Source organism: Epinephelus moara, chromosome 24 (assembly GCF_006386435.1).
Source record: "Epinephelus moara isolate mb chromosome 24, YSFRI_EMoa_1.0, whole genome shotgun sequence".
Classification (NCBI taxonomy): domain Eukaryota; kingdom Metazoa; phylum Chordata; class Actinopteri; order Perciformes; family Serranidae; genus Epinephelus; species Epinephelus moara.
In genome coordinates this window covers 1128583-1136347 of record NC_065529.1, presented here as the reverse complement: position 1 = coordinate 1136347, position 7765 = coordinate 1128583, and the positions used below count along the sequence as shown (strand labels likewise).

General features: G+C 39.7%; 1 protein-coding gene across 1 annotated transcript in view; it reads left to right on the top strand.

Moving 5' to 3' along the window:
• Positions 1 to 6734, top strand: part of LOC126386441 (C->U-editing enzyme APOBEC-2-like) — an 87332-nt gene extending 80598 nt beyond the window's left edge. Inside the window, exon 4 of the mRNA XM_050038799.1 lies at positions 4608 to 6734. The gene's annotated coding sequence lies outside the window, so the exon portion shown is untranslated. The remainder of the gene's footprint in view (positions 1 to 4607) is intronic.
• The last annotated feature ends 1031 nt before the right edge of the window (positions 6735 to 7765 follow it).

The following is a 7765-nucleotide window of genomic DNA, read 5'->3' as shown; positions in this document are numbered from 1 at the left end:
GCTGTCACTTTACGATGGATTGGCATTCATGATCATACACACGTGTTTACGATCAAATCTGAGTTTCCCGCAGCGTTCCTGAATCCGGAGTAGGTTTTTAGTAGAGTAGGCTTTTATGTGCAAATCTACACACAGATTTACTCACTTTTCATGAATGAGACCCATTGGATATATATTTTGCATTGTATTTGAACAGAATGCTGAAAAACTCAAGAGCTGAATATTCTGTGGACACAATAAAATGTTTTAAGCTGATTGTTTCTTCAGAAAATCAAGTCACAACAGTATTTCCATTTTAATTTTCTGGTGACATTCAGATCCACCCTCCATTCCAATGGACAGACATTTTTGAAAAAAATCCTGATTAAAAGCCATAAATCTTTCATATGATTTTTTTTTTTACATGTATAAGTAACAAACCATCTCATGTTTACTTAAAACAGTTTGAATAACAAATTATGTACTTAACTATGATTTAAAGACTGAAATATGCCTTGTGCTTCCTCCTTGCGTCATGTTTGGCCATGCTTGTTAAAAAAGGGGGCATGACTCTACTGCAGTCTACTTTGGATGATGTGGAACACTGATTTGATTATAGACATCTCATCTAATAAATCTGTGCACTTGGGTGAGTCAGATAATACATTATAGAATTTGTTTTTTTTAAATCTTTATGCATTTTATTATTATTAAATTTCTAAATCTTCATTTTTTTAATATTTAAATCTTTAATTTCTCTAAATCCTTACATTTTTTATGCATTTTATCATTATTTTTTCTCATACTTGTTTTAACCTATCCCATTGCCTTTTAGTCTTTTAGTTTTTTAGCTCCAGTGTTTCCTCGTGGGGGGCCTCCACACTGGGAGGTGTGTCCGGTCTGCCCACGGGGACGTCGCCATGGAGATGCGTGAAGCTGTGAACGTGCACGCAGCGGACAAATCACAATCATGAGAGAAGCGCAGCGTCACTGAGCGTCCTCACAGAGCACCGTATGTGAGGGCAAAAAAAGTATTTCTCGTGAGGATCAGAGATTAATTCTACTAAAATATGAGGAGGAGAAAAGCAACATTACAGAAAAGGCCAACACCGTGGCAGCTGCAGGTGGAGGAAACATGCGTGGCAACGCATAACGGGATGGATAATATTTAGTTTTAGTTTAGATTAGTTTATTTGTATATAATGTTAAAAACAGACAGTATAAAATTTACAAGATTAAAAAAAGAAAAGAAAAAAATTCCCCTGTCAAAACATCAATGAAATCACATAATAGAGAAGAAAAAAAAACGGGTAAGGAAAGAAGAAAGAGAGGAGGAGAGAAGGAAAAATCAAGACAAAACAAGGTAAAAAATAAAATTATGTGTAGTTTAAATTACTCATCACTGGTTCAAGTAGCTACAGTACCTGTACCTGTACATCTGACACTGATCACACCCTTGAATCNTTTTCTTTTTTAATGTTCAAAATAAACTTTCAAATCAAAATCAATCAAATTAATTAGCTAAACTTCCCGTCAAGACTGGGCTGCATTTCTGTCAGCGGAGTCATTTTTTTCCGAACAGCTGATTGGCCAGTGGGTGGTGCTTTTTATAGGATCAGATTCAACCCTGAACTTACCCTGCTCCAGAGCAGGATAGCCGTTCAGAATAAGTTACCATGGTGATCTACCCCGATAAGAACTGAACCGGCTTCGTGAGACCGAAAACCCAGGGTTAACCCTGACGTTACCTCGCTAAGACATTAATCCTGCTTCGTGATACAGGCCCCTGGTGCCTCAGTGCCCTGACATGTTACTATATTGACTGTGTGTGTGTGTGTGTGTGTGTGTGTGTTTATGTGTGGGGGTGGGAGGGGTGGGTTTTCAATATTTGTAGTATTTTTGTTGTATGTTTTTTTTGTGAAGCACTTTGTGTTGCATTTTTAATGTATGAAAAGCGCTATATAAATAAAGTTTGATTTGATTTGATGCCAATTTTTAAAATACTGTTTATTACAATTAGCTCAAGACAGTCTTAATCCAAAATCTTTTAGAAAAAATATTCTGTCCAACACAAAACTTAACAAAACAAAACTAGGGGAAGTGAGCAGAAGCCACTCATGGAGAGGCAGACTACAATAAGGAGTGCCCAGAGGTGCCACCTATTCACCACAAGTGCAACACTGCAATACTCACGGCAAAATGGTACAATCTAAACTCATGTCCCAGTGCTTTTACTCACATGCATTGCATTGCATGCATAGGTGCCTCACCTCCCAAAAAGATGGCACTCTGCCTCACTAAAAGAAAAGAACCAACACCCTAGTTGGTTTATTAACAGAAAAATAGGTACAAAGCAGCAAAACAGCAAAACAAAGATCGCAAAACCGCAGCAGGTAAACATACAAAAGGTTCCACATGCATTGTGCTTGGATAATGGATCTGAGCAAAGCTGAAAATAAAAGGTAAGCAACTTAGCACACAGGGTTAAAAGCATTGACTTGTCTAAAGGAATTTACAACATATCTGCTAACAAACAACCACAACAGGGAAGAGGACAAGAGACAAAGAATGAGCACAGCCACCAAGGTCCTTATATCTGGCACTAATTAGGGGTGTGGTTGGGGGAGAAGGCAGGTCTGGGGCTGCATTCACTCGCACTTAATGACTGAAACACACTGCATTAAAGGAGCAACCCACCACAAACATCTAAGCTTGGAGACAACCACACAGTCTGTGCCCCTGGGACCGACCACTTTGTGCACAGTGTTGTGCTTATGCCTGTGGATATTCTCATTCATCCAGGTCATAGTTATCTCAAGGCAATTGAATCGAACGCAACTGGACTTGGTTTTGTCTTAGAAGACGTTTCACCTGAACTGATGAAGCCTCTTGGATAAGAGGTGAAACGTCTTCTAAGACAAAACCAAGTCCAGTTGCGTTCGATTCAATTGCCTTGAGATGTTGTGCTTATGTGATGAATATAGAGCTCCCTAGAGGCTGAGATTGTGGATCTCCAGTATTAAAGAGGACAGAGAGACAAAAGCTTGTAGTATAGGCAGATCTGCTTGGGATGAAAGCATAAGAATGGCTCTTTCCAAAGTCGTCTTTAATGGAAAGAAAAATGGTCAAACCTGCCTCATTTTGATCTAACAGAGATCTTCATCAGGCATTTTAAAATCACCATCATTGCTTTGTGATGGTGATTATTGTACTACTACTGGAGGCTTTTAATATAATGTGCAGATCTCCTGTCTGGTTTTTGCTTTAGTTTGATTTTTTGATCCAGCACCCGTTAAAGGTTTTTGGATATGCGTGCCCTCCACCCTGCTTGTTCTAGGCTTGCCTCATACACTGTTTTTGGAGAGCTGATGGGCATGAGCTCACAGATTCCAGATGTCAGGAAGAGAGCTGTGGAATTTTGTCATGCTCAACAGTTGTGGGCGTAGAAAAAGTACCATGTCGTATCGCAATTCCTTTACAACTAAATATAAATGCCAACAAATGCCGAGCTGGCATGTCCATTTTCTCTCAAATAATTCCAGGTGGCACTGAATGGAGAATAGAAGAGTTCCGGGCATTGATGGTTTCTTGGGGGACTTGTATTAAGCTTTTTGGTCCACATTAGGGAGAGATGTTCTTGATGTCCTTAATAGCAGTGTGGAAAGAGGAGTTTTTACTCTATCGAGACTTTTTCTCAAAGACTCTGGCACAGTGAAAAAAAGCAATGGACTAGATCATACATGTTAAGTTACTGTATTCCAAGCAGATCTATCAGAGATGTTTACCTTATTATTTGGAAGTATAACTCATTGGGACTTAAGTGGTCTTAGGTGTTTCTCTGTATCAAGAAAAGGTGACAACCACACAGTCTGAACTATCAAGAAAAGGTGTTTGGTTGGGGCGTCGGTGGCTTAGTGGTAGAGCAGGCGCCCCATGTACAAGGCTGTTGTTGCAGCGGCCCGGGTTCAAGTCCAGCCTGTGGCCCTTTGCTGCATGTCATCCCCTCTCTCTCTCCACCCTTCACACTTAACTGTCCTGTCCATTAAAAGCAAAAAATGCCCCAAAAAAAGAAAAAGAAGAGGTGTTTGGCAGGGTGGAACATCCATACTGTGGAATGTGTTTAGTGCTTTTGGTTTTCTTCTCTGTTTTTTACAGCCATGATGGAGGGGCTCTGTAATAGTGTTAATTAGTGTTATTAATAATAATAATAATAATAATAATAATAATAATAATGATACTTATTATTATTATTAGAGAACATGTTTTCATTTTTGTTTTTCTTATAGCAAAATAAAAAGGGTCATCTTCAGTTTCTGCAGCTTCTTCCCACAGTCTGAAGCACATTAGGTTAATTGGTGACTCTAAATTGTATCCTACCTCTCACCCAATGTCAGCCCCCCACAACCCTGACTAGGATAAATAATTACAGATAATGAATGAAGGGTGAATGAATGAAAGTATTCAGTGAAAGCATGTATAATACTGGAGTATGAGGAGGAGTCAAAAAAGGTTATGGTCTTTTTTTTTTTTAAATGGTTCATTGAATGTGCTCTTTTCTCTTTTAATAAAGATTTAATCTGTTTTTTCAAAAAACTCAAAACTTTTTCTTTTTCTCTCTGTTGACACAGGAATCAAATTGGGAATGTCTTCACCCCCAGTCATCATCATTACTTCTTTACAGATGACTCATATTGATGTTATTGTTGTTGGTTGATAATGATACATATTCATAGTGCATATGAATCTGACAGTAGAACAGCCATGTGTGTATAAGTGTGTGTGATGCCTTTGTTTTTGTGTGTTTATGAATGCTGCAATCAGACTTTCTGTGCCATGGTGAAAGACTTTCCCCACAACATCTGACAGCAATCCCCAATCTGACTTCCTGTGTGTGTGACAGACAGCCAGAGGGGTATTCCAGGTAAGAGGTTCAACAAACTCCAAGTCTAATCCTGAACTCTGAGTTGACTTACCCTGAGCTGGGAAACTGAGTATCCTGTTCCAGAACAGCTGATTTGAATTAGTTCAATCAACTCTGAGTATGCACACCTTGAGTTAAGCATGTGCACAACCACAATAAAAAGCCATCATCAGTGGAGTCCCAATACCTCGATTCACCATGGCAACCGGAGAGAAAAAGCGATCAACTTATTTTACACCTGTGGAATTGGAGGTGCTCATGAATGCCTACAGCGAATATGAGCATATATTTCATAAAAAAAGTAACACTGCTAAAGCTGCCAAGGAGAGAGAGGTGGCATGTGAAATTTAGCAAGCAGAGTTGGCTTGATGGGATGTTGGTGGCTTAGTGGATAGAGCAGGCGTTCCATATATGTTGGTTTTGCCGCAGCGGCCCGGGTTCAACTCCGGCCTGTGGCACCTTGCTGCATGTCACTCCCTTTGTCTCTCTCTCCCTTTCACGCGTAACTGTCCTGTCAAGGACCCCCCCCCAAAAAATATTAAAAAAGAATCCTTGCTAATTTCGGCAGCTATTTTAAGCACATATAGATGGTTGATGACTTATTTGAAATTTGAATCCTTTAAAAACTACCATACCCAAGAACCCCCCCCCCCCCCCCTTCGCCACCCAGCAAATATCTCACTCTGAACTGACACCAAAACTTGAGAGCCCTGCCATTAATTTACATTTAACCACATTTAATTAAAATTGGAGCATACAGGTGAAAAAGTGGTGGAGTGGTTTTGAATAAAAAAATATTTTAATGTAGGTGCAATCTCACAGGGGAAAAACACACTTGAAAGCAACTTTAAATTAAATATAAAAATATCATTCAAACAAGTAAGGCATATTTGACTTGGCCATGACTGTACCTTTCTTTAGTTTTATTCATATTTGATTTATTAAACAAAGTAGCTTAAATAACCTGTCATTCAGTGGCTATTTCATTATATACTGTAGGCCACCAATATCATATAAAAAGCTACCGTTCACAAAAAAACGTAGTGCGATGCACATTTGCTCTGATGAGAGCACACGTCTGCGGTGTGTCAGATTTGATATGCGTGGCCGGAGAATGTTGTTGAGGTAAATGATTGAGTCAAATGAAAAACAGTACGGTTCAAACAGATATTCACTGGGGAATGACAGCACATCTAAACGGGGTCTGAAGATCCCCTCCCGGCATAAGGCATTGTTAATTAATTCTGCCTCGATATCGATAGGATTTCCTACATACGGACAACCCATGTCTGTCTGCCAGCTTGCTTCAGGCTCAGCAGTAGGGAGGAGACAGGGTGAACTCAGGGTTTCTTATAGAAAACCTGCCAGCGAGCAGGTTAGGTTCACAGAGAGTCAGTTGCCATGGTGATTGACTCTGAGTTTGAATTACCTCTCTGTCTGGAACTGAAAACCCAGAGTTTCCCTCATTTCAGGGTTAACATACTCAGAGTTTTCACTAAACCTGCTTTCTGGAATACCCCCCAGGTCTGTTGTACCTTGTGTTGAGATTAGCAGTGTGAGAAAGTGATGGGATTAAAAAGGCTGTGTTAAGTCTTTAGTCTTCTGCTTGTCACTCTGTACATTGTGACAGTTAAATTAAAAAACTGACACATATCTGTTTACATGGTCGAATTGACCAACATACAATTAATCTGGGAATTTTTAGGCACCATGGGCTCTTAGGCCCAGGCCGAATTTAGCCTTTTGTGTTTAGAGTACATCATCTGTATACATCCAAATATGATATCTGTATTTTCTTCCTGCCACCTGTCCTCCTCTCTGTGCTCTCACTAATAAATTAACACATTTCAGTGGTCTGCTGTTTCTTCTGTTCACCTCCACAACAATACAACAAATCTATCATCAGTCTTCAGGCAGTTGACCAAATCAGTGACAGCCTTTGCCACAGTATTTTGAGGGGTCAAAGCTGCATGTCATTGCTGGAGTCCTATGCTTTCTTTCGCCAGCAAAAAAGGTAAGGCCAAAAGTCACCGAAAATTGGCAGGTGGGTTGCAAACTCTGCCCACTCCTTAGGCACAGAAAAAAAATAGACAGAAGGTAGCCCTCTAACAATCAATTTTTGCAATTATCTTGAAAACATCTTGGTTTAGAGTCCAATTTCTTTTATCATTTTAAATACTTTTTTTGACATTTTGCATCCATTTGATAGGACAGCATTTAGCGTGAAAGGCTGACAGAGAGAGGATGACATGCAGCAAAGGGCTGTAGGTTGGAATCAAGACTGCGCTGTATGACCTGTGGGCTGCCAGTTGATGATTGCTGTCTACTGCTTTAAAAATGACAAATATTGCAACTTTTTCTCAATTTTCTCTAAATCCTTTTTTTTAAGAACATGTCAGAAACCACTGGGCCACTTGTCCTGAAATATTACAATTATCATCAATCCAAAGTATCAAGGACATACTGATACTTCAGTCGTTCTAAATTGTCCGGTCTTAAACATTTGTCTTTAACTTCAATTTTACATAAATGTGCATTAATCAATATTGGCTTGAGTAATTGTTACCAAACTTGGAGCACAGATGCTACATCTGTTCAGATACCACAGCAAAGCTTTGCTAAGCAAGTCTTGGAAAATTCTGTCACTTGGGTTCAACACAAATGTGAAAAGTTAATATCCCATAAGTGGCTGCAGAGAGCCATACAAAATTCGTTTTGCAAAATCTAAGATTATGACTCATACCCGGGGGGCAAAGGGGGGTGTGCTGCATTTACCCTGCTGTAAAAGGTTGGCCAGGGCCGGCTTAAGGCATAGGCGATATAGGCGGTCGCCTAAGGCACCACATTGTCTGGTGGGCGCTGGGA